A 25,026-nucleotide genomic window follows, 5' to 3' on the forward strand; every position below is an offset into this window, starting at 1 on the left:
GTGTATCTAAACATATCTAAATATAGAAAAATACGATATTATAATTTTATGGGACCACCATTGTATGTGAAGTCTGTTGTTGATGGAAACATTATGGGGTGCATAAATCTACTCTAGATGCCTTGATGAGACATGTACATTACACAGGGTGAATAAACCCCACAAAAATTCAGGACCTTGCTACACTGATGATATTTAAAAATAATTATTATTTTTAAAATTTTGAGATAATTTTTGACTTAGGAGGGATGCAAAAGGAATACAGATTTTCCAAATACCCTTTACCCAGCTTCCCCTTACGTTAACATCTTGTGTAAGCATAGAATATATATCAAAATAAAGAAAACAATCTTGGTACAATATTATCTAAAATACAGACCTTATTTGAATGATGAAGTGGTCCAATGGTCTAGGGAATGTCAGGATTGTCAGGGTATTTCCTCCAAAATGAAGAACAAGTTACTGCACCTTGGACCTTCTGCCACTAAGAAAGAAGCATAGCACCTGGTAGATCTCTTAGGGTTTAGGAACCAGCATATTTTTTGCTTAGGAATACTGTTCCTACCCATTTAGCAGTTGATGTGGAAGCCAATTAGTAATGAGTAATGCTCAGCTTAGTAGCATGCAGTCTGTGGTACAAGCAGCCCTGCCTCTTGGGCTGTATCACCTGACACATCTCATGATACTAGAGCTATCTGTAGCAGAGGAAATGCTGTGTGGACCCTCTGGCAAGTCCCAGAAGAAGAGTCACTGTGCAGCCCTCCAGGGTTCTGGAGCGTGGCCATGCCAACTTTTTTTTTTTTTTTTAAAGAAATTTAGAGATCTTTTATTCTAATAATTTTATTTTAAAGATAAAAATGAGGCCTAACATCACAGACATAATTGGCAGAGTTGGCTTTTGTTTCTGGTATTTCCCTCTGTTGTTTTTCTTCATTTTCTGATGCAATTTTAGCATTGTCAATGGAAAAGAAGCCAAACTCTGTAAAATAATTTTTTTTCTTTTGTTTTTTTTTTTTTTGAGACATTGTCTAACTTTGCTGCCCGGGCTAGAGTGCTGTGGCGTCAGCCTAGCTCACAGCAACCTCAAACTCCTGGGCTCAAGCAATCCTTCTGCCTCAGCCTCCCGAGTAGCTGGGACTGCAAGCATGCGCCACCACGCCTGGTTAATTTTTTCTATATATTTTTAGTTATCCAGCTAATTTCTTTCTATTTTTTTAGTAGAGATGGGGTCTCGCTCTTGCTCAGGCTGGTCTTGAACTCCTGAGCTCAAATGATCTGCCTGCCTCGGCCTCCCAGAGTGAGTGCTAGGATTACAGGCGTGAGCCACCACGCCCGGCCCTGTAAAATAATTTTAAAGAGATTTATTCTGAGCCAAATTTGAGGACCATGACCCAGAGCCATGCCCAAGAAGCCTTGAGCAAATGGACTCTCTGGGGCTAGGTTACAGTTTGGTTTATACATTTCAGGGAGACAGGAATTATAGGTAAAGACATAAATCAATACATGGAAAGCATACCTTGGTTTGGGCCTAAAAGGTAGGCCATCTCAAAGGGTGGGTGCCGTGGGCTTACAGGTTTTAGGCGGGTTTAAAGACTCTTTGACTCTCCTAATTGGCTGAAGCCCTGAAGCTTTATCTAAAGGCTTGGAGTGTTTTAAGATAAGGAAGTCTGTTAATCAGAGATAAGGCACAGGACATATACATGTGTTCTGTAAATTGAGGACCTGTAGGTTTGTCTTGCATAGCCTTAGGCCTGTTAATGAGTTACAAAGGATATTTCCAAGAAGAGAGGGAGTCACGTTGAGGCCTGTCTGACCTCCTTCCTCCTGACAGGCAATTTAGTTTTAGGATATCCCCTTGGCCAGGAGGGGGTTCATTCAGTCAGCTGGTGGGGATGGAGAAGCCTTAAGATTTTATTTTACTTCACAGCGCATTTTAAATATTTAAATGTTTCCAAACAAAGTTAGAGAAACTGTGGAGCTGATTTAGGAGAGGAGCACAGGAACCTTTGGGCTCACAGGAAGTTTGGGGGTATAATTTAGCTATATTGAAGCTATGCATCCCAAATCTAGATGTCCATTATTTTTACACTATACATTCTGTGGAGATAGGAACCTTATACTTTTTTTTTTTAATATTCAGCCTTCCCTGTGCCTTGTGTAATAAACGAATAAAATATATAAATATGCATGAATGACTGCCAGTGGCTCTGTGTGTGATATGTGGCTATGTTTATTTTTAAGACTTTTCTTCAGTATTTTGTTGAAGGCCAACACGAGGAAGGCATCTGCAGGAGAAATGAAAAGAGGTTAAATCACAGTCCCCACCGTCCAGCAGGTTAGGGTCTAGTAGGTTAGGGGACAGATACGCCATGGTAGGAAGCCAGGAGGACCTTTAAAGAGATGTGTTGAAAACACTGCGGGTGATCGCAGGAGGGAGCGTGTACCTGCGAGTGCGCGCGCTAGAGAGAGCTCTGCGTCGCGTCAGGAACCTGGGTTCTAGAACTGGTCCTACTGTTGATTTGCCCCGTGACTTGGGGCAAGACAGTTAGGTTTGTAAATTAACCTCCCAGATTTCCGTTTTCCATTTTGCAATTCTAGGGGTTGGACGAAGTATCAGGTTCCCTGGGGCAATGCCCTTCGCTGATTTCCTATTTTGTTGTTTCTCGCCTATACACCCTTCCGCCCTGTGAGTCCTTCCTCTTCAGGCCAGACGAGGAAATAAGCGCGGCCCCTTTAAAAGAGCCCTCGAAGACGGGCGCCGCGGGTAAGACAGGCGCCCGGGGTACCCCGGGATGCAGAGCAGGGGCGGGCCCACCCGGGCTTCCCACGCAGCCGGGGACGCCGTTGCGTCACGATATCCACAGCCAATAAGAATGGAGCCTGCCGGGACGCATTACTAGGGCGACGGCTGGACGCCTCCTCGCTTTGGGATGAATTAGCGGCGGGTTCTGTCCTGAGGTTGTGACCCCTTCGGAGTCCCAGGCTAGCCCACGCGCCCCCCGCGGCGTCGCACGGAGTCCCCTGCCAGTCACAGGTGGGAGGCAGGAACTGTCAGGTGGGGGTTACGGCTCAGGGAAAATGGCGGCGTCGGGGAAGCTGCAGCCCAGGCTCTTTCCCCTGAGCCACGGGCCCTCCCCGGACTGCGGCCCCCGGTAACGGTCCCTTGACCGGGAATAGGGGTCCCGGCACAGGCGGTGGAGTAGCCGGCTCAGGTGAGAGGAGGTGCGGGGAGGTGACTCCTGGAGGCTGGTGGAGGCGTCGGTAGCCGAGGGGCCACGCCGGCTGGGTTGGCGAGGGCAAGTAGCCGTGCGGCGTGAAGGGCCCGGTGTCCTGTGGGTATTTACAAAAGGAAAGTCAAGACCTTCCTGCTCCGACTTTGGCGGGTCTGGGAGCATCACTGTCCCCAAACACCACGCAAGCTGTGCCCTGGTTAAGTCCCATGTTCAAAAATGTCCCAAGTGGCCGCCACGTGCAAGGGTTGGACGAAAGCTGTCTAGGCAGGGGCTAGAGCTGCCTTCCCTTCGTATTCTCCGTGTGCTAGAGACGTGCCTGTAGGTGCCAGAGTGGCAATGCCACGAAAGGAAAGGTAGGCCTTCGCCAGGGGCTGATGTCAAGTCTGATTTTTAAGGTGTATCTTCTTTTCTAATTGGCCATTTGAGAGAAGAAATGAAAAGATAAGGCACTTAGATGTGGTTATGAAGACGTTTTGCTTTCTTGTACTTCCCTGGTAGAGGTGGGTTCCCTGGAAGCATTGCATCTGCCTTTGAAGTTCATTAACTGTATTCAGTGTGCATTTGGCTGTAGAGAAGACAGGGGGTTGGGATTCAGTTTAAGTCTGAGGAAAATATTGAAGATCAATGTTGAAGACATTACCCAGATAAAATGTTACTTATTTCTATCAGTCACTGGGACAAAGAAACATCATGTCATGAAATACAACTAGTTTTCAGAAACCGCCCTGATGAAAGTCCTTTTTGCAAAACTTATTTTGAGAGTAAAAGCAAATTATTCTTTAAAATTTTGTTTTTAGTTTCTATTGTCACACTGTGACAGATAAGCATAATATTAAGTGACTTGTTTTTGGTAGCAGGGTTGATTTTTGTGGAGCAGTACCTTGATCTGTAATTGAGAAAGAACAATAGCACTTTGTGTTTCAGTCTTCACTAGCTCCTGTCTCTGGAGTGCCAACTATGTGTCAGGTACTGTGAAAGTGAGGCTTCTGCTACCTTTTCAATTTGAGCAAAAGGCATGGTTCATCTGTTTCCACTAGGTCTTTATTTATTATTATTTTTTACCCAAGTCTCAGAGTCTTCAGCACCCACCAGGTCTTTAGGCTGGCTATTGTTGACAACCAGGAGGAAACAATAGGGAAAACCCAAAAGAATATTTCTTCTAAACTAGGTCCATGGAGATTTGGTCAGTTCGGCCTGGGGTTGAGGTTATGTGTGGTTTCTGTTCCATACTCTGCCACTTAAAATATCTTGGGGTAATCATATAACTTCTCTGTCAGTGCCTTACCTTTAAAGGGGGGATTTCTTGTTCAATCTCATTGCACTGTTGTAAGGGGGTGGGGGTGGGGAAGACAATATATGTAAAAGGGCTTTAAAAAGTTAAAAACACAGTAATAATAGTTGACATTTATTACTATGCATTCATTTTCTCTGCCAGACACTGTATCAAGGGCCTTATATGTGCTAACTCAGGTACCCAGCAACATTGTGAGGGGGGTACTTTTATTATCTTTATTTAACAAATGAGGAAACTGAGGCACATTGAAATTTAAGTAATTTGTTCAAATCACACAGCTAGCATTGTGATTCTAGCCTGTGTTCTTAACTACCATGCATACCATCTTCCTCTATCATACAGATGTGCTATAGGTTAAGGGGGAATACATGAACAAATTTTGAAGAGAGTAGTTTTGTTTGTGATCTTTTAGTTGGGTAAATAATAACCATGATTTATTCCAGTGGCATTCAGTAGTGATTTATGTGGTGATAACTACAGTTACTTTGGTTAAGTGGTGTATTCATCCTACGTTTGATGTCCATTATTTAAAAAGGTCTTTTAAAACAAATAGTTGTGACTAATCTCTACCAGGAAACACAAATCAATAATGGAGATTTTTGCTTTTATTACATTTTTTAAAAGAATGATTTGCTGGGACTTTTCAAAGAAAACTTCTTTTGGTTAGGCTCATTACTTTGACATACTTGTACTAATTTTTCCAGTGTTTATTTATAGAAAAAAGATGACATGAGTAAAAGTGGCTGGGACATTCTTTCATTTAACCTTTATGGAACAGCCCTGCCAAGTCCTTGGAATGTAAAGATTAACTCCTGACCTTATCCTTGAGGAGTTCAGCGAGAAGTCCCAGGTCCAGAAGTTTGTAGACTAGTGAATGAGACAAGTAAATGATTAACTCAAACGTAAGAACTCAAATTTGTGGGTGTAGAGAGCTGTGGGAATGCACGTAAGGAGGAACAGTTGTTTCTTCTGGAGTGGCCCAGTCAAGAGAGGAAGGGAGCTGACTGGAGAGAATAAAGGGAGAAAGGGCTTTCAGCTGTAGGAGGAAGCAGTGCATAGCCAGGACAATTGAGAGTGCTTGATGTCCAGGGGTCAGACTAGAGTAGGAGATTCTGGGAGAGAAGCCAGGAAAGCTTAGGGTGAGGTTGTGAATTCTCGGCTAAGAGGGTGACTTTATCCTGTAGGCAGTGAGGACTATAGAATGATCTTGATTAGATGAATAACATCAACTTTGTGTTCTCTAGAGGCAACTTTGATGACTTGGTGATAGAATGTAAGGATGAAACCAGTTAAGGACAGTTTCCATACTCTAGACAAGAGATGGTGAGGGAGAGAACCAGGGCATTGGCTGTGGCAGGACAGAATTTAGATTCCACACACACGTGGAAAGCAGAATGTAAGATTGACTGGGTGTAAAGATAATGGGGTCAGGGAGGAGAACACCTGCTTGGCTAGTAGTGTTTGTTTGAGTAAGATTTGTTTGTTTTCTAACTATATGGTTGGAAATTGGAGATATTGTTAACTAATTTAGGAAAAAGAATAGAGCAGGGAGTTCCTTGTGACTGGGTTCAAAAGGATTGGGAAGAATCATCTAACATACATTTGGGGAAAAATGCTAGGCTAATGGGCATTAGAATTTTTTTTTTAACATTAGATTTTTAATATATTTGTACAGAAGTCATTATATATGGAAATATTCACTGCTGAATTCTCTAGTTGTAAAATTAATCTCCACTTCTTTATACTACTAGAGTTGTCTAGCACCTAACCAACATAACATGAATGCAGTGAAAATCAACTGCAAGGTAGAAGAGCAAGCCTTGTAAATATGCAGGATTTCATGAAGTCACAGCAAGGTGGAGAACTGCTCAAACCATAAGCACAAATCAAAGAATTAATGAATAGAGGAGGCAGAGATTTCTTAAAAAGGATTCAGAAAGCAATGACCATGAAAATGATAAATTTGCCTTTAGAATTTGTTGAAATTGAACTCTCCATCTAAAGACACCATTAAGAGAATGAAGAGCAAAATGTAGACTAGAAGAAGAAATTTGCAATTCATATATCTGACATAGGACTCATACCAAGAATATATATATGTATGTGTGTAAAATCAATAAGAAAATGAATTTAAAAAATGCATAGAAGTTTTAAAGAGCACTTTCTAATAGAGGATCTCAGAATGGTCAGTATGCATATAAAAAGGCAATCCACATTTAGTCAATGGGAAATACAAATTAAAACAATAAAGAGATACTACTATACAACTTCCAGAATGGCTAAAATTAAAAAGACAGTCAATGCCCATGTTGACAAGGATATGGACCAGCTGGATCTCTTACATGTTGATGGTAGGAATGTAAAATAGTACAGTCACTTTGGAAAACTGTGGCAGTGTCTACTCTTACCCATGATCCAGTAATTGCATTCCTAGGTATAGCCAAGAGAAACTAATGCCTACTAAAAAACATGTAAAAGAATGTTCATAGCGTCTTTATTATAATAACCAAAAATTGAATATAACCCAAATGTACATCAGCAGTAGAATGGATGAATAAATTGTGATATATTTATAAAATGAAATACTACAAAAGCAGTAAAAGAATGAACTATGGATATACATATCAACTGGTTGGATCTCATAGACATATTAAGTCGGACATGAGATTGCATACTGCATGATTCCATTTAAATGGAGTTCAAAAACAAGTACAGCTACTTCCTGGTAGTAGAAGTCAGAATAGTGGTTACTCCAGGGTGTTGTTGGTGTAGTGGTGGTAATGACTGGAAAGGGGCATGAAGGAACCTTCTGGGATATTGGAAATGTTCTATATCTTGGGATGAGTGGCAGTTACGTGGGAGTATGCATATGTAAAAATTTAAGTTTCACACCTAAGATTTGTGTACTTTACTGTATATGTGTTATTATACTTTAATTTTAAAAAAAGAGGCTCTAGTAAGAATATAGCAATGCTCGATCTTTTGAGGAGCAAAACCAGGTATAATGTTCAAAGAGGTGCTTTTAAAGAATTTAAAAGTAGCATGAGAGGTTCCAGGGGAAAATGATAAAATTTATAATTCTTTGGCTAGGCACAGTGGCTCAAGCCTGTGATCTCAGCACTTTGGGAGACCAAGTTAGGAAGATCACTTAAGGCCAGGAGTTCGAGACCAGCCCGGGCAACATAGTGACACTTCTCTACAAAAAAATTTTAAAAAAGGTATAAATATTTTCTCTAAAATGGCTTATGTACTTAGCTTGCAAAAGGCAAATGTGAAATCAAGGTTGTCATATACGGTTTTACAGTTTGTTTACAGTTTGGTCACAAAATTATGCCTACGCCCTCCACCGATTGATTAGTTCCTTGTCCTAAGAATTTGTACATTGTTGCAAGTATAACCTAAATTTTGATAAATACAATACAATATAAGACACATTATAAAAATATATTGATCAATTTGTGTCATTTTTTGGGGGGAAAATTCTAGTCAAATCTTTTTTTCATCATTCCGAAATGTGGTCCTGAGAAGTCACTGCATGGCCTTTTCCCTGCTACACTAATTGCTCTTAGGTAATGAGGACTGTTGCACGCAGTTCCTTTGGCTACAAGGTTTTGAATGTAATAATAGAGCTAAGAAAAGCCTTTGGTGAGTTCCCTGTGGCAGTGAGATAATTCCCCCAAAAAGCTTTTGTGAGCTAAAGTCACGCCTCCACCTGGTCCTCTCCATGTGGCAGTAGGGCCATGGCGATCCTACTGTGATAAGCTAGAAGGCAAATGGAAGGAACAACTGAGGGGCAGCCATCAGTGAAAGCTGACAGAATATGATTAACTACTTTATCTGTCGCATAGTTGAGGTTTCTGAAAACTTCAGTTGTTTTCTTCCTCAGAGGAAGTGGGTTACTGTTAGAAATAAAGGAAAACTACCCTTAGTTTTCCATCTCAAATAAGAGATTACATGTATTTTATGTTTGTAAGTGTATATAGTTATTTCCCTTGGGAGAACTCATAGAGTAGGGAGATGGCATGTTGGTAGCTGGTATCTAGTAGTGGGGTCACAAGGGAAGGAAATGCTGCAAGAGAGATAGGAATAAGAATGATGGGGGAAGAGGAACAGCTCTTGCAGCTCTGTGCGGCTGGGAGTGTGGAGTAAAAAGGATTGTTTTTAACTCTGACAGAAACTCTTCCCCTACAGGAATGTTTAAATATCTTGCAGAAGGCAGCTTTGTCTGTGGCTCTTACTATTTCTGCTGTCCTGTTTTTGTAATAGCAATACTTTCTTAGAATTATTTTTTCTTTATATTGTGCAGCCTTTAAATAAAAATTTACCTGTGTGGGGTTAGGTAGGAAAATGATGGAAACTTGGAGTGGCTTGAACTCCAAGTTTCTTTACTTACTTGAACATTTTTGGACACCTGCCTGAGCTTGGTGATGGGAACAGAGTTGAATATAACATGGTTCCTGTCCTTGAGCTCACTGTGTAGAGAAGGAGAGAAATAAACAAATCAATACCTTCAGTGCAGAGAACATTGAGATTTCATCACCTCCAGGTTTTCCATGGTGAAAGGTAAGCACAGCAGCTATGAAACTGTTACGAAGTCCATAGGTAGTAATGGTGACCCTCTCTTTTAATACATAATAATAAAAATAGCTAGCATTTATAGAGTGCTTAACTACATAGTGAGTTCTGTTCTTAATGCTTTAAGTTTTTAACTCCTTTAATCCTCATAGGTTCCACTTTAAGGTAAATACAGGTACTATTATTATTCTCATTTTACTTATGAGGAAACTGAGGCCCAAAGAGGTTAAGAGACATGTATTTGAACCAAGGCAGTCTAGTTTCAGAGTCTGTACTATTAGCTGTTATGCTATAATGCCTATTTTAATCCAGTGTAAATTTAAAATATACTGTACTTATGTGGCTGTAAGTGTAAGGGATTGGTTATTTGAATAATAGCATGCCTTGACTATAAGTTCAAAATTTCTGAATATCCATGCTGAATTTAGCTTACTATGGCGGCTTAGGGTGATTTTGTCTATAATGTGGGAGATGTAAATGAGACATCCTTTTTGTCCTTTCCCTTTTTGTTTGTTATAATGATTGGCACTCTTAATACTCTTGCATGTTCCATTATGTCCTTCTGAAATTCAGTAAAAAAATATTTTCAGGTTTATTGTTTGTGCTATAAACATACACTTAATGTATTTTGTGATGTAGCACTCAAACTGGAGAGTTTGTAAATTACTGGATTAACATCTTTGTTAATGTAACTGCAGATTCAAATTTCAGTTGTATTTTTAACATGGTTGTTTATTAAGTCCACTGGATTAAATTAAAGGAAGAATTATGTTTGCTCTGTTCTCTAAGAATGGGAAGGCAGTGGAGAAGCAGAGTTGAAATAATCTAGAATACTCCAGGGAGTGCTGGATGACCTTAGTTTGCTGTTTATGTTAGTAATGAAACGAGCACAATTTAGCTTCTCTTTCCTTCAGAGAAGAAATATACTCAAAGTCAGAGTTAATCAAGATTGAGTCTTCTCTTTGCTAGAGCTTCCGTGATAAACAGTTCTCTATTGAGTAGGCTGATCTTCAGGGAACTGAGTCTACATTGGATATAATTGTTCCCAAAGCTTTATTTATTTTTTTCTTTATCTCGAATTTCTTTAACTCTCAAAAATTTTGGGTGTTATATTCTTATTTTGAATTAAGAACTCTAAAATTGTGTCTGATTTTCTTTTGTAGCTGCACTTCAGACTTCTCAAGGACATTTCCATACATATTTATTATATAGCGCTTTATAACATTTCTAGGAGATGGGGAGGTATTTATGTTAGTTTCCTGTGGCTGCTATAACAAATTACCGTAAGTGTGGTGGCTTAAAACAATAGAAATTTATTTTCTCAAGAGTTCTGGAGGCCAGAATTTTGAAATCAATATCAATCTGCCAAGATCAAAATGTCGAAGGGCCATGCTACCTCCAGAGGCTCTAGAGAAGAATCTGCTCCTTGGCCTCTTCTAGCTTTTGGTGACTTTTGGTATTCCTTGGTTTATGGCTGTATCACTCCGGCCTCTGCTTCTTTGGTCACATTACCCTCTCCTCTTCTGTCTGCAGTCAAATCTCCCTCTTAAAAGGATATAGTATGTGCTTGTATTTAGGACCTACCCTGAGAATCCAAAATAATCCTCCCATCTCAAAATACTTAATTTAGTAACAGCTATAAAGTCTTTATTTATTTATTTTTGCCACATAAGGTAACATTTACAGCTTCTAGGGATTAGGACATGGGTATATGTTGAGAGTCATTATTCCATCTATCACAATATTATTTCTTAATCTGTGTTTTACAGGTGAAGAAACTTGGTTGATTATCTAAAGTTCACAAAGTTAGAATCAACCTCTTACTCTCTCTTCCTCTCAGTATATGTGTTTCCTGACTACCTACCTCCTTTTAGAAAATAGTAATATTCTGTGTATAAGCAGATCTATTATACAGCAGTGTTTGAGGATACTCTTTCTTTTTTTTTAGGCTTTTTATTTTGAGATAATTGTAGAGTCACATGCAGTTGTTAGAAATAATAGAGATCTCCTGTACCTTTTACTTTGTTTTTTCCTGATGGTAACATCTTGCAAAACTGTACTACAACATTACAACCAGTAAATTGGCATTGATAACAGCCAAGATACAGAACAGTTTTGTTGTAAGGATTCTTTATGTTGCCTTTTGCTAGCCACACACCCATCCCCTTCCATGACTTCTGACAACTACTAATCTGTTCTATATTTCTGTAATTTTGCCATTGGAAGAATATATAAATGAAATTATACAGCATATAACCCTTAGGGATAGGCTTTTTTCACTTAGCATAATTCCCTGGAGATTCATTGAAGTTATTGCATGTATCAATAATTTCTTTTTTCTTTCTTAGTATTCTCTAGTATCCTTAGTATTCCTGGATCTGGATATACCCATTGAAGGTTATCTGGGTTATTTCTAGTTTTCGGGTGTTAGGAATAAAGCTGCTATGAACACTTGTGTACAGGTTTTTGTGTGAATGTAAGTTTTTACTGTACTAGGATGAGTATCCAGGAGTGTAGTTGCTGGGCCATATGGTGGTTGCATAGACAGACACGTGGGTTTATTTCTGAACTCTGAATTCTATTCCATTGATTTATGTTTACCCTTATGCCACTACCACATTGTCTTAATTACCATTGCTTTGTAGAAAGTTTTGAAAATGGAAGTATATGTCCTACTTTATTCTTCTTTTTCAAGATTATTTTGTCTATTCTGAGTTCCTTGCAAGTTCATATGAATTTTGGAATCAGTTTGTCAATTTCTACAAAGAAGTCAGTGGGAGATCTGATAGTTAATAATTTTTAATATATTCACTGAGTTGTACAACTAACACCACAATTAATTTTAGAACATTTTCATTACCCCAGGAAAAATACCCTATATTCATTAGCAGTGACACCTCATTCTCCTCTCCTCCCCACTCTCCTTTTCCCCTAGGCAACCACTAATCTACTTTCTCTCTAGATTTGTCTGTTCTGGACATTTCATATAAGTGGAATCATAATATGTGGTCTTTTGTGACTAGCTTCTTTCACTTAGCTTAATGTTTTCAAGATTCATCCATATGGCAGCATGTGACAATACTTATTTTTAATGTTTGTATGTTCTCTTTGGAGAAATGTCAGATCCCTTGCCCGTTTTTAAATTTAGTTATTTGCCTTTTTATTATTGAGTTGTAGGACTTCTTATATAATGCTAGATGCATGTTCCTTATCATAGATGATTTGCAAAACTTTTCTCCCATTCTTTTCACTTTAAATACAGTCAAGTTAAAAAAAGTTATATCTGCAACCTTGCTGCACTTAACTTATTAGTTCTAGGTGGTTTTGGGGGATAGATTTCTTGGGATTTTCTATGTAAACCATCATATCATTTGCAGATAGGTACACTTTTGCTTCTTTTCTGTATGAATTTTATTTCCTTTTCTTACCTTCTTGTAGTAGCTAGAACTTCCATTTACTATGTTGAATAAAAGTGGTAACAATGGACATCCTTGCCTTGTTCCCAATGATAGGGTGAATGCATTATGCATTTGGTTTTATATCATTGGGTGTGATGTCTGCTGTAGGTTTTTTGTAGATACTCATTATCTAGTTGAGGAAGTTTCTCTTTATTTCTATTTTTTTTGAGAGTTTTTCTTATGAATAGGGATGAATTTTAGCAGATGATTTTTCTGTATTGATTGGTATGATCATGTGATGTTTTTTCCTTAGCTTGTTAATATTGTGGATTACATTGATTGCTTCTTGAATATTAGACCAGCTTTGCATTCTTGGACTAAATTCAACTTTTTATGTATTGTTGAATTCTTTTGGTAACACTTCATTAAGGATTTTTGTGTCTGTATTCTGGTATTGGTCTGTAGTTTTTTTATTCTCTTTTTTCCTCTCTCTCTTTTTTTTTTTTTACATGTACTATTGAAGTTTTATTCTTTTTTTTTTTTTTTTGAGACAGAGTCTCGCTTTGTTGCCCAGGCTAGAATGAGTGCCGTGGCGTCAGCCTAGCTCACAGCAACCTCAGACTCCTCGGCTTAAGTGATCCTACTGCCTCAGCCTCCCGAGTAGCTGGGACTACAGGCATGTGCCACTATGCCTGGCTAATTTTTTCTGTATAGATTTTTAGTTGGCCATATAATTTTCTTTCTATTTTTAGTAGAGACGGGTCTCGCTCTTGCTCAGGCTGATCTCTGAACTCCTGACCTCGAGCGATCGATCCATCCGCCTCAGCCTCCTAGAGTGCTAGGATTACAGGCGTGAGCCACCTCGCCTGGCAGAAGTTTTATTCTTTTATACTGTCTTTTTCTGGTTTTTGCATCAGGGTAGTACTAGCTTCATAAAATGAATTGTGAAGTACTCCCTACTCTTGTTTTCTGGACAAGATTGTGTAGTATTGGTGTTAATTCTTTAAACATTTGGTAGAATTCTCTAATGAAATGATCTGGGCCAGATTTCTTTTTCAGAAGGTTTTAAATTATGAGTTTAATTTCTTTAATAGTTACAGGGCTATTCAAATTATTCATTTAATTTTGAGTGAGTGGTGTAAGTCTGTGCTTTTGAAGAATTGATCCATTCACACATAAAGCAGGCCTCCTCATTACAGCTGGGCAGGCCTTGGAGTTTCAGCTCATTTCTAGGTCTCTACTGACACCACTGGGGTTCAGCGAAAGTCAGGTGAAAGTCCTGACTCCCTACTAGGTCTCCTCTAATACCACCGCAGTAGGTGTCTCATTACTGCTGGGTGGGAGTGGGAATCTAGGCTCCCCTGGTGGTCTCCTCACGCACTACCTGGCAGGGGAAGGGGGTCTTATTACCACCTTGCAGGGAAGAAAATCTGACCTCTGGTTATCACCCTTGCAGGCGCAGGGGCTGGGGGATATCTGGGAGGTAGGTTGGGGCACAACGTTACAGCTTGGTGAGGGTGGAAAGTTAGGCTCCCCATGTGGCCTTTGCTGTCGTGTGTGGAAGCAGGCCAGAGTTTTTTCTCTGGTGTTGGCTGGAGTGCAGGTTATTGTCTAAAAGTTTTCTGTCTCACTATGCTGCTCTTTTCTTGGTTCTTTAAGCAGGGGCTTCCCCCCACCCCCTTCTTTTGTCTTCCTCCACTGGCATTTCTGGATTCCTGGCTTTTTCAGCTCATCATCTGTGGTATTAGGCAAAAATAAAACCCAGGCAACTCACTACTGTGTTGTTTCATGGGTTCCTAGGTCCCTAGCTGGTCTACCTTCTTATATCCACCTTCAGAGTCTTCTTAAGTTTGTTTTATATGTGACACCCAGGGGTTTTAGTTGTATAAAGCTGGAACAGTTAGGAAAAAGTATATTTGCTTGATCTTGCTGGAAGCGGAAGTTGGACTAGGATTGCTTTTTAATGGAAGAAAACGGGCAGAAATTAAGATGCATGAGTTGTCTAGAAAGACACTTAAGTTAGTTTTGGGTTAGTGACTTGGAAGTGACAACTCTTTCTTTATTTCTTCAGAGAATATTTCTATATATCTTTGTTAAGTAAAACCAAACCTTCTTTAGTTTTAGATCTCGTAAGAAGCTTGACAATTCAGTGAATTAATTTATTTCTGCATTTAGATATAGATTCATAATAAATCTAAACTTTTGGTGTAGTACGTGGCAGAGAAAAATTTATCTTTGTGAAAGATTTTATGGAGGGGTGTAACTCAGTTTTTTCTAGTGGTTGTCAGAGATCTTGAAGCTGTGGATCCTTATCTAAAAGAAGAAGAAAAAGGCATGGTGGTTAAGATCTACATAAGAAAACTTTTGAGTCTGAAATGTTCCAAAAAGATTGGTGGGTGTTTTTGGTGGAAAAGTATCTAGAGCACTTTTCCTGGTTATCTAATTTTATGGGGTTTGCAGCTTTCATTGATTTTGATTTATTTTACAATTTTGTAAGTTGTTGTTCTTGTCTGTAGGCATGCAAAGGAATTTTGTTGTTTGGAAGTATAGTTGAAGTATGGTTGATTTCTTTCCTCTTTTGTGGAAGAAGCCAGTTTTGTGTCTATTAAGCAAATTCATTTCAGTATTCCCCATTGAGTATATAAGTGTCTTTGGATTCTCTTCTGAACCAGTTGGAACATATTTGTTCCCTAATTACATAAGGAATTAATTAAAGTCATAGACATATGTTGATTTTGTATTCGCATGAGAGACACAATGTTATATTTTTGTTTTAGTTATCTTTAACAGCTTGAATTCTGAATTTAGCTTGACTGGGCTTGAATTACAGCTGTAACACTTAACAGCCAGGGAATTGTAATTTTTAACCTGTTTACCACTATAAAAAGAGGTTACCATGCTGTTTTCTTTCCATGGTTATTATGAGGCTTAAAAGCGATGTTACACGTTACACACTTATCATAGTACCTCATATATCATAAGAACTCTATGATTTATTTTTCCTTTTTTTTATTTATTAAAAGTGTCATCCTTGCACAGGGGCCATGATAATCTTCTTTGTATCATTCCAATTTTAGTACGTTAGTTTTTTAGTAATTTTAGTTGCTGAAATGAGCACTTTGTTTTATTTTTAATTAGAAGGCTGTGGGCAACTAATTTTACCTTCCTGAAACTTAGTTTCTTAATCTGTTAAAAAAAAAAACGACGTGGAATTTTCACTTAGTTGTTAGGTCATAAGTTTCATTAGCAATAATTGTAAAGAGTAGAATGAAGTAAGTGACAATAGTTGCTTTTGGAGGGGATGGCATTTTTAATGTGCAGTGACCTTGCTGCTCTGAGAAAGGAAAATGTAGAGTTTGATCTGGTGAGCCATTCATTAGAACAGCAGCCTGGTCATTCGATTCAGTAAACAGTGAGTGAGAAGACCCTGCTCTGCGTGGCTTTGTACTAGGAAGAAGCGTTAGGGCTGGAAATGTGGCTTAACAGGTTAAGAGAATTTTTATCATCTTTCTGCTTGCTTCCTTTTTTTTTTTTCCTTTTTGAGATAGAGTCTCACTCCTTCCCAGGCTAGAGTGCCATGGTATCAGTCTAGCTCACAGCAACCTCAAACTTCTGGGCTCAAGCGATCCTCCTGCCTCACCCTCCCAAGTAGCTGGGACTATAGGCGTGTGCCAGCATGCCCGGCTAATTTTTCTATTTTTAGTAGAGACAGGGTCTTGCTCTTGCTCAGGCTGGTCTCAAACCCCTGACCTAAAGTGATCCTCCTGCCTTGGCATCCCAGAGTGCTAGGATTACAGGTGTGGGTCACTGTGCCTGGCCTATCTTTCTGCTTTAAAGCAATTTGGAGGGTAGGTTCTGATAGATGGAAGGCTAAAACTGCCTTAAATATAGGAAGTAATATAAATAGCTGCCAAGGACCTTGATAGATGTGGAATGCTCTTCAGAGAGTAGAAACCAGAAAGGGCTAGATTTTATTTAACCTAGAAATAACTGTTGGGAGTTTCAAGGGCAATTTTTGGGTCAGTTGGGAGGTGGGGGTGATCGAAGAAGAGGGAGGATGTGGAAAGATGGCTCAAGGTTATGTTATTTAAGTTGACCTTTCTCTCTGACCCTCAGTATTTACAAATGTTTTACTTAAGGGGTAGCAGGTGAAAGTGGATGGGCGTGGAGTAGAATTGGTGAAATGGTTGAGTTAGAAGAGGGGATCCTCAGAGGCTGAGAGAATTTAAGTCTCCCGGAAATTAGCCTGGTCCAAGGGAAGATGTTGGCTTCCTGTGTGTTGTATAATTGGAGCAAATTAGGGGATGGTTTAAGCCAAGGACATTCCCAGCTACTGTTAAATTAGGATAATGAAAATAAGCCTCAATGCAGTCTACTATGTGAACCATAAGGGGCTTATGTATAAATAGATACCTCCATTTAGAACTGAGCAACATGAATTTTGATGTAAGGAAATTAAGTATTACTGTAAACAAAAGCAACAGTCTGCTCAGTACAAATATGGTTTAAAGTTTTTTGCAAAATAAAATGGTCCTTATAATTTGGCATCATGATCCAGGGAGTGGGGAGAATGTGGTCATGCCTGCATTCTTTCTTTAGGAAGGTCTTGGGTTCCTCTAGCCATCTTTGAAACTTGAATACACTATGAGTTACAGATTGTGGGGAAAGGAACTGCTCCTTACCCATTCCTTTTTGGGTTGAGATATAGGCTCCGATTTTGTCCTTGCTGTTCATATTCTGACTAAGGGCGTTGCTATCAGGGAGAAGCAAAAGCTCCAAGGACCCAGCCAGTGTTAACATTTCAGTCTCCATCTCTCCCTGGAACCTGAGGGGTGGCACACATATTGGGCTCTCACTTCACTTTTCTGGCATTCCTGTTCTAAGCACTACAACCAGCACAGTTCCCTGGCTTCCTGAGTTCCCTGTGAATTAATCCGGTCAGTACTGGAGTGTTTCCAATCCCTGGGCCCATTATAACCTGTTAGTACTATGAACCATCTGACTAGCCCAGAGCACTGTTCTCAAACTCTGCTTTCTCTTTTTTCTCCCATTTGTCACGTACACAGGCTGAAAGACAGAGTTGAGATTCTCTTCTAGGACAATTGTGATGCTACTGAACCCATGGGCAATTAACAAGGCAGTTTCTAGCTACTGAATGTACTTTCTGAAATCAGGACTGTAAAAGCTTTGGGTAAGTCTGTATAATGGTTTCCATGTTTGCGGTTCTTATCTTGGTTCATGTATCTGAACACAAAGCTTTTTAAATTGATCATAGTTGTTCCTGTTTATGTTGTGTTGTTGAAATATTCTAATGCTTGCTCCATAAACTTTTCATTATAAAATAAACATTTATTTCTGTTGAAGAGATCTAAGTTTCCTGTTGATAGAAAATAAATTGGTATATTTCTGTCAAAGAACAAAACCCAGCATTTCTGTTTGGCATTTGGTCATGTGATTCTTTTTGAATCTTTTTGTTGAAAATTAGGCACCATTTTGTTTAGAGTCCAAAATGTTAAATGGACTATGTTCTAGAATTCAGTCCTTACATTTTCTGCTACATGTAGTAACTGACTTTTATTTGACTCTAGTGGGTCACATAGCAACTTATGTAACACCGTTAGCTGGTATCTTCCTTTTGGAGCAGTGAGGGCTTGAGGAGGTGGGAGTGTTTATCTCTGTGGGTAACTCTCACAGCTGATTCTGGCCATGTCCTGTCCCATCTCTAGGCTCACAGTCTCCATCTGCCCAGTGTCCATCTGAAATTCCTGGCTGTTGCCTTCAACCTTAATTTGGCCAGAACTAAATTCATTCTGAGTCCCATATTCAGTTTCCTTCCAGAATATGTCTGTTACTGTCTATTTAATTGTCCAGGCTTGAACCTTCATAGACAATTTTGACCCCTGTTCACTCCAAGCCTTTTTTCTATTGCTTCTTCTTTCTTAATGCTTTTGATTTTTTTCACCCTTATCTTTATACTTGCATTATTTCAATAGTCTACTAGTTGGTTTCTAAAATAATAGCTTCCATTTATTGTGTATGTGATATAATAAAGAATACATCTGGTCTTTGTCCCTGGTTCCTGACAGTGAGCTTCAAAACCTTGGAATTTCCTGAGTGATGGAAGTATCTTTTGAGTCCCTTTTACCACACCTGAGTTTATGCTAATGAGGTGACTTTGGTGTGCCCGTAGGTAGTTTGAAGGGAGAAGCTGTCTACATCAGACAGACCAAGATTAGAGGGTTGGGATTTTAGCTCTACCCCCAGTCTCTGGAGAGGGAAGAGGAACTTGATAGCAAGCTCAATCATAGGGTCAGTGATTTAATCATGCTTAGGTAATGAAACCTCGTATAAAAGCCCTGGAATAGTAGTGAACACATCGATGTGCTGCAAGAGTGACACCTGGATTTCTTAATGAGAGAGCATGGAAGCTTTGTATCCCTCTACTCTCTTCTCCAGACTTTGCGCTGTGTGTCTTTTCCATTTGGCTTTACCTGAGTTGTATCCTTTATAACAAAACTGTGATTAAGTTTCGTGCTTCCAGTGATTTCTGTGAGTTGTTGTAGAGAATTATTGCACATGAAGGGAGGTTTTAGGAACCCCTGAATTTGTAGCCAAGTCAGACATTAGCGCAGATAGCCTGGGGATTTCTGAAGTAAGGGCAGTCTTATTGGGGACCTTGCTATAACTTGTGGATCTGATGCTAACTCCAGATAGTGTCAGAACTAAACTGAATTGTAGGACACCAAATTGGTGTCAGAGCACTTACCCTTTGTCAGGCATTATGATGTGTGTGCTACATGCGTTATTTCTTGTTATACTCACCAAGTGGGTTAAGACCTGGTTTTCTCATTCTTGTTTTACCCACAGAGCAAGGTGAAGTTATAACTGCCCAGGATCACAGAGCAAAGAAGTGATGAACTCAGTGTTTTCTGTTTTTAAAGCCCTTTACTTAATCCTTTATGTTGAGCCAACTGCCTTTCTTTCTCTAGGTATTACTACCCTCCTCTAATCTGGCATTTGTGGACTGAGGACTGCTTTTTCTAAGTTAAACTTTTATCATATCATTTTTGAGCTCAGAAACTTTCAGTTACGCTCTATTACTGCAGAATAAAACCCATACTCCTTTTTTTCCCTAAGGTTTTTTTTAAATTTCAGAATATTACGGGGGTACAAGTGTTTTGATTACATTTTGCTTTTGTGCAGTATGAGTTGAAGTTATAAGTGTGCCCATCACCAAGGTAACATGCATTGTACCTGTTAGGTGAAATTTACCCATCCTCTCCTCCCCGCTCCCACCTACTTGGTTTCTGTTGAGTTTTACTACCATATGTACACATGGGTGTTGATTGATTAGTTCCAGTTTAATAGTGAGTACATGTGTTTATTTTTTCATTCTTCTGATACTTCACTTAGAAGAATGGTCGCTAGTTCCATCCAGGTGGTTACAAAAGGTATTAGTTCACCATTTTTTATGGCTCTGTAGTGTTCCATTGTATACATATAACACATTTTATTAATCTACTCATGTATTGATGGGCACCTAGGTTAATTCTACATCTTTGTGATTGTGAATTGTGCTGCACTAAACATTCAAGTGCACATGTCTTTTTGATAAAATGACTTTTTTTCCTTTGAGTAGATACCCAGTAGTGGGATTGCCTGATTGAATGGTAGGTCTACTTTTAGTTCTTTGAGGAATCTCCATACTATTTTCCATAGAGGTTGTACTAGTTTGCAGTCCTACCAGCAGTGTATGAGTGTTCTTATCTCTCTGCATTCACACCAACGTGTTGTTTTGGGACTTTTTGATAAAAGCCATTCTGATTGGGGTAAGGTGATATCTCATTGTGGTTTTGATTTGCATTTCCCTGATGATTAGAGACTGAGCATTTTTTCATATATTTATTGGCTGTTAGTCTATCTTCTTTTGAAAAGATTCTGTTCATATCTTTTGCCTACTTTTTTATGGGGTTGTTTGATATTTTTCTTGCAGTTATGTTTGAGTTCTTTGCAGATTCTGGTTATTAGCCCTTTATTGGATGTATAGCATGTAAATATTTTCTCCCATTCTGTAGGTTGTTTATTCACTCTATTGATTGTTTCCTTGGATGTACAGAAGCTTTTTAGTTTAATAAAGTCCCATTTGTTAATTTTTGTTGTTGCTGTGATTGCTTTTGGGGTCTTCTTCATAAATTTTTTGTCTAGGCTGATATCTAGAAGAACTTTTTCAACATTTTCTTCTAGAATTCTTATAGTTTCATGTCTGATGTTTAAGTGAGTTGATTTTTGTGAGCGGTGAGAGGCGGATCCTGTTTTAGTCTTCTACATGTGGCTATCCAATTTTTCCAGCACCTTTGATTGAATAGGGATTCTTTTGCCCAGTGTGTGTTTTTGTCTGCTTTGTCAAAGATCAGATGGTAATATGAGGATGGTTTTATATCCGGGTTCTCTGTTCTGATCCATAGTCTGTCTGTTTTTGTGCCAGTACCATGCTGTTTTGATTACTATAGCCTTGTAGTATAGCTTGAAGTCTGGTAAAGTGATGCCTCCCGATTCGCTTAAGGTTGTTTTGGCTACTCAGGGTCTTTTCTGGTTCCATACAAAACATAGAACCATTTTTCCTAGATTTGTGAAAAATGATGTTGGTATTTTAATGGGGATTGCATTAAATCTGTAGATCACTTTGGGTAATATAGACATTTTAACAATATTGATTCTGCCAATCCATGAGCATGATATGTTTTTCTATCTTTTTACATCCTCGACAATTTCCTTCCACAGTGTTTCGTAGTTCTCCCTGTAGAGGTCTTTTACCTCCTTAGTTAAATATATTCCTAAGTATTTTATTTTCTTTGTTGTTATTGTGAAAGGTATTGAGTCAAACCCATACTCCTTAGGCAGCCATTCAAGGCCCACCAGAGTCCAACAGGCCTCAATTAATACTGCTGTCCCAGTCTTTATATAGAACAAAGAAAACAAACTCCTATTGTGTTTCTTGGATGGGCCACTCAATCTGTATCTCCAGTGAATTGCATTGGAGAGGGAAGTGTGTCTTTTTGTTACATGTGAAGTATAATCAAAAAGTCAGAATTTATGAAAACAATGTCTTTATAAAAATAGCAAATGCTGACAGAGTAGTACAGGTAATTAAGTGCTTCTAGAGTTCAAAAGAGGAACAGCTTCGTGGAGCAGTTGTATTTTGAACTTGGCCTTAAAGAGGTAGTAGGACTTTGAGAATCGTGACTGGGGAGAGGACCCTTCTACTTGGAAATACCATAAGTGAAAAGGAATGGAGGGGATTGTTGGGCGTCCATTGAAGGTGGTGTTGATGGCAATGAATACTTCGGTTTATCTGGAGCGGACCTTTTCTGAAGGCCGGGTCTAATCCCTGTCCCCAAACAAGTCTTGAAAACTTCCACATATTGTTTTAACTAATTGAACTTGTGCTAAATCTTTGTTCTTTGAAGCTAGAGTGGTTTGGAATGAACCAAAAACTATTTAGGGCCAACTTAGGTGATAAGGTTGGGTGACCATGTTGGTTAATACCAATTTTACTTAAAAATAAGATGCAGTTACAATTAAGAATTACCTTTTTATGTGTTACCTGAGCTGACCAAAGGAAATTTTAAACTGTAAAACTTCAAAAATATTTTTAGTAGTGGAACATGGGAATAAACATATTCAAAGTAACCTGAATATTCAAAGTCTTAAGGAGGTAGCATTCTCTGGGTTGGGTAAGTTTTGGTAAATATATATTTTTAAAAAGTCTTTATTGTACATGAACTCACATCATTATACCCAATCTCTTGGTATCCTATAGGGTTAGAATTTCTTCTGACCCCCCAAAGCATAATAATTTGTTGGTTACCTGGACCTCTGTTTTTAAAAACAAACAGCAAACTTAAATGATTTTTGTTTTGAAAATCAATTTATAAGTTGCTTTTTTCTTGTCATGTATCATGGCTAGCTTTCTAAATGACAGCTTATATTGGTGTACAGTCGGCCCTCTGTATCTATGCGTTATTCATCTATAGATTTAACCAACCAGTATCAAAAATATTAGGAAAAAATTGCTTCTGTGCTGAACATATACAGACTTTTTTCTTGTCATTCTTCCCTAAACAATACAGTATAACAACTATTTACATAGTATTAGGTATTATAAGTAATCTAGAGATTTAAAGTATTTGGGAAGATATGCATAGGTTATATGTAAATATGATGTTATTTTATTAATATATAAGGAACTTGTGCATTTGTGGGTTTTGGTATCCTTGAGAGGTTCTGGAACCAGTCCTCCATGGTTACTGAGGGATGATTGTACTTCATTTTTTTTAACTGGCTGCATAATATTTCATTATATGGTAATACCATAATTTAGCCATTTCTCTGTTGATGGATATTTATACTATTTCTGATTTTCACATATGAATAGTGCTTTAGTGAACATTTTTATACATATATTTTTTCTCACTTTTATGAGTACTTTTGTAGGATAGAAGATTAGAATGAAATTACTAGGTAACAATGTATATGCATTTTAAAATTTTCCAGCTATGTCAGATTGCCTTTTAAAGGGTTTTATCAGTTTTTGTCTCATTAATAGTATGTTTAAGAGTCCCTGTTTTCCTGTACTCTCATTTTGCTAGATATTATCATTGTCAAATATGAAAAAGTAGTGGTTGGAAACATGGTATCACATTGCCTTAATTTGGTTTCTTTGCCTTTTTTTTTTTTTAAGGGTACCTATTTATATGTGACCGTTTTGATATTTGGCCCACTGTCCTATTGCAGTTCTTTAATGCTTTTATATTTTACATGTAACTCTTTAATTCATCTGAAAGTTATTTTGATTTTCATGGAATGAAAACTGCCAGATTCTGGAAGATATTCAAGGGCTAGTGGGTCTTGAAATTGTATGTCTGGAAAAATTTAGGGGATAAAAATAAATTTTGCTGCCTTTGGAAAGCAGTTTGTTTCAAATTTATTTAAAAATTTAGTTCATTATTACCCAACTCTATAAAGTATGTTGGAGTAATAACAAAATCTTGCCATCAAAAAGACCCCTTCTGACCAATATAGAAGAGAGAAGAAAACTCCATTTTTAATGATTATGCATGTCAGATACATGCGTGTAGGTAGTTTAAGAGAGACTACAAAATTTGAGCACAGTTTCACAGATTTTGTATTAGTCAAACAGACAAAACTTTTCTTGCATTTTTGAGAGACAAATAGATGAACTCTGTGAGAGTTTCCTGTATAAATGATGAGATTCCTAAGTTATGTAGGGGTCAAGGGGAAATTTCCCCATTTGCCCGCTGAAGGTTTGCTGAAAATCACTGACAAAAGGCAGATTTAGGAGAAAAGTCATACAAATTTATTTGATTGTAGTTTTACAAGACACAAGAGCCTTCAGAATGAAGACCTAAAGATAACAGGGGAAACTGTCCATTTTTATGCTTAGGTTCAACAAATTATGGACAGCTAGGTAGATTAGACAAAAAAGGTACAGGCTCGTGATAACAAATTGAGTGGAGAAGCCCAGCAAGGCCTGGCTGTTTAGATTCTTGACCTCTGTGTGTACCGTTTCTTCCTTCTGGGAATAGGGCAGGACCTTGTCTGGAAGGGGAAGCTTTTAACCTATAATCAAACAAGGTAGGTCAGGTAATTTCTTCATGGCTAGTTTTTACTCAGAAAGGTGGGTAAAAATATTATTCTTTGCTGTTAGTTTCTCTGGCAAGCCTCAGGGGAGAATGAGGGACCAAAGACAGGAGGGCAGGAGAATGACAGAAAAAAATTTTTGCTTCTGAGGCCTTGATTTTGGGGAATCATTTTCTGAGCCCCAACAGTTAATTTTAATAGTATGTGTTTACAGTGCCCAGGGTCAGAAGGCTTGTGACCTTGCATTGTAAACCTGGAGACTAAGCTGGTATCTAATTCCTGATGAAAAGGTTTGACCTATTAGGTTTTTAAGAAGATGCCCAGTTGTAGGCTGAAAGTGGCTTTCCAAAATGGGTCCAAGTCCTAATCCTTGGGTCCCGTGAAAAGTTATTTATATAGCAAAAGAGGGTCTTTGTAATTAAATTGAGGATCTTGAGGTGAGGCAGTTATCCAGGATTATCTGAGTGGACCCTAAAAGCAATCATATGTATCCTTATAAAAGGGAGGCAGAGGAAGATTATTATACACACACAGAAGAGGAGGAAGAGGTGTGTTCACAGAGGCAGAATGGAGTGATATGATCCCAAGTCAAGGCATTCTGACAGGAAGCTGGAAGAGGCAAGAGACAGATTGTCCCCTAGAGCTTCTGGCAGGAGTGCAGCACCTGCTCACGCCTTGCTTTAGGTCCAGTTATAGTGAATTTGGACTGTAGCTTCCAGAACTATAAGAGAATAAATTTCTGTTGTTTTAAGCCACCAAGTAATCTGTTAACAGCAGCCATAGGAAACTACTGTATACCCTATGGGGAAGGGAAAGTTATCTGTCTCCCCTTTATTAAACAAAGAAAGTTTCATTATATTTACTC

The 25,026-nt window shown here is 38.6% G+C and overlaps 1 protein-coding gene and 1 pseudogene across 2 annotated transcripts in view; one reads left to right on the forward strand and one right to left on the reverse strand.

The window, feature by feature from the left end:
* The first annotated feature begins 2,780 nt into the window (after positions 1-2,780).
* Positions 2,781-25,026, forward strand: part of LCLAT1 (lysocardiolipin acyltransferase 1) — a 168,844-nt gene continuing 146,598 nt past the window's right edge. The window contains exons 1-2 of one of the 2 annotated variants that reach the window (XM_045549330.1): positions 2,781-3,212; positions 17,567-17,691. The gene's annotated coding sequence lies outside the window, so the exon portion shown is untranslated. The remainder of the gene's footprint in view (positions 3,213-17,566; positions 17,692-25,026) is intronic. The other variant, XM_045549328.1, reaches the window with a different exon arrangement.
* On the reverse strand, positions 15,495-15,581 carry LOC123637597 (annotated as a pseudogene).

Source organism: Lemur catta, chromosome 4 (genome assembly GCF_020740605.2).
Source record: "Lemur catta isolate mLemCat1 chromosome 4, mLemCat1.pri, whole genome shotgun sequence".
NCBI lineage: Eukaryota > Metazoa > Chordata > Mammalia > Primates > Lemuridae > Lemur > Lemur catta.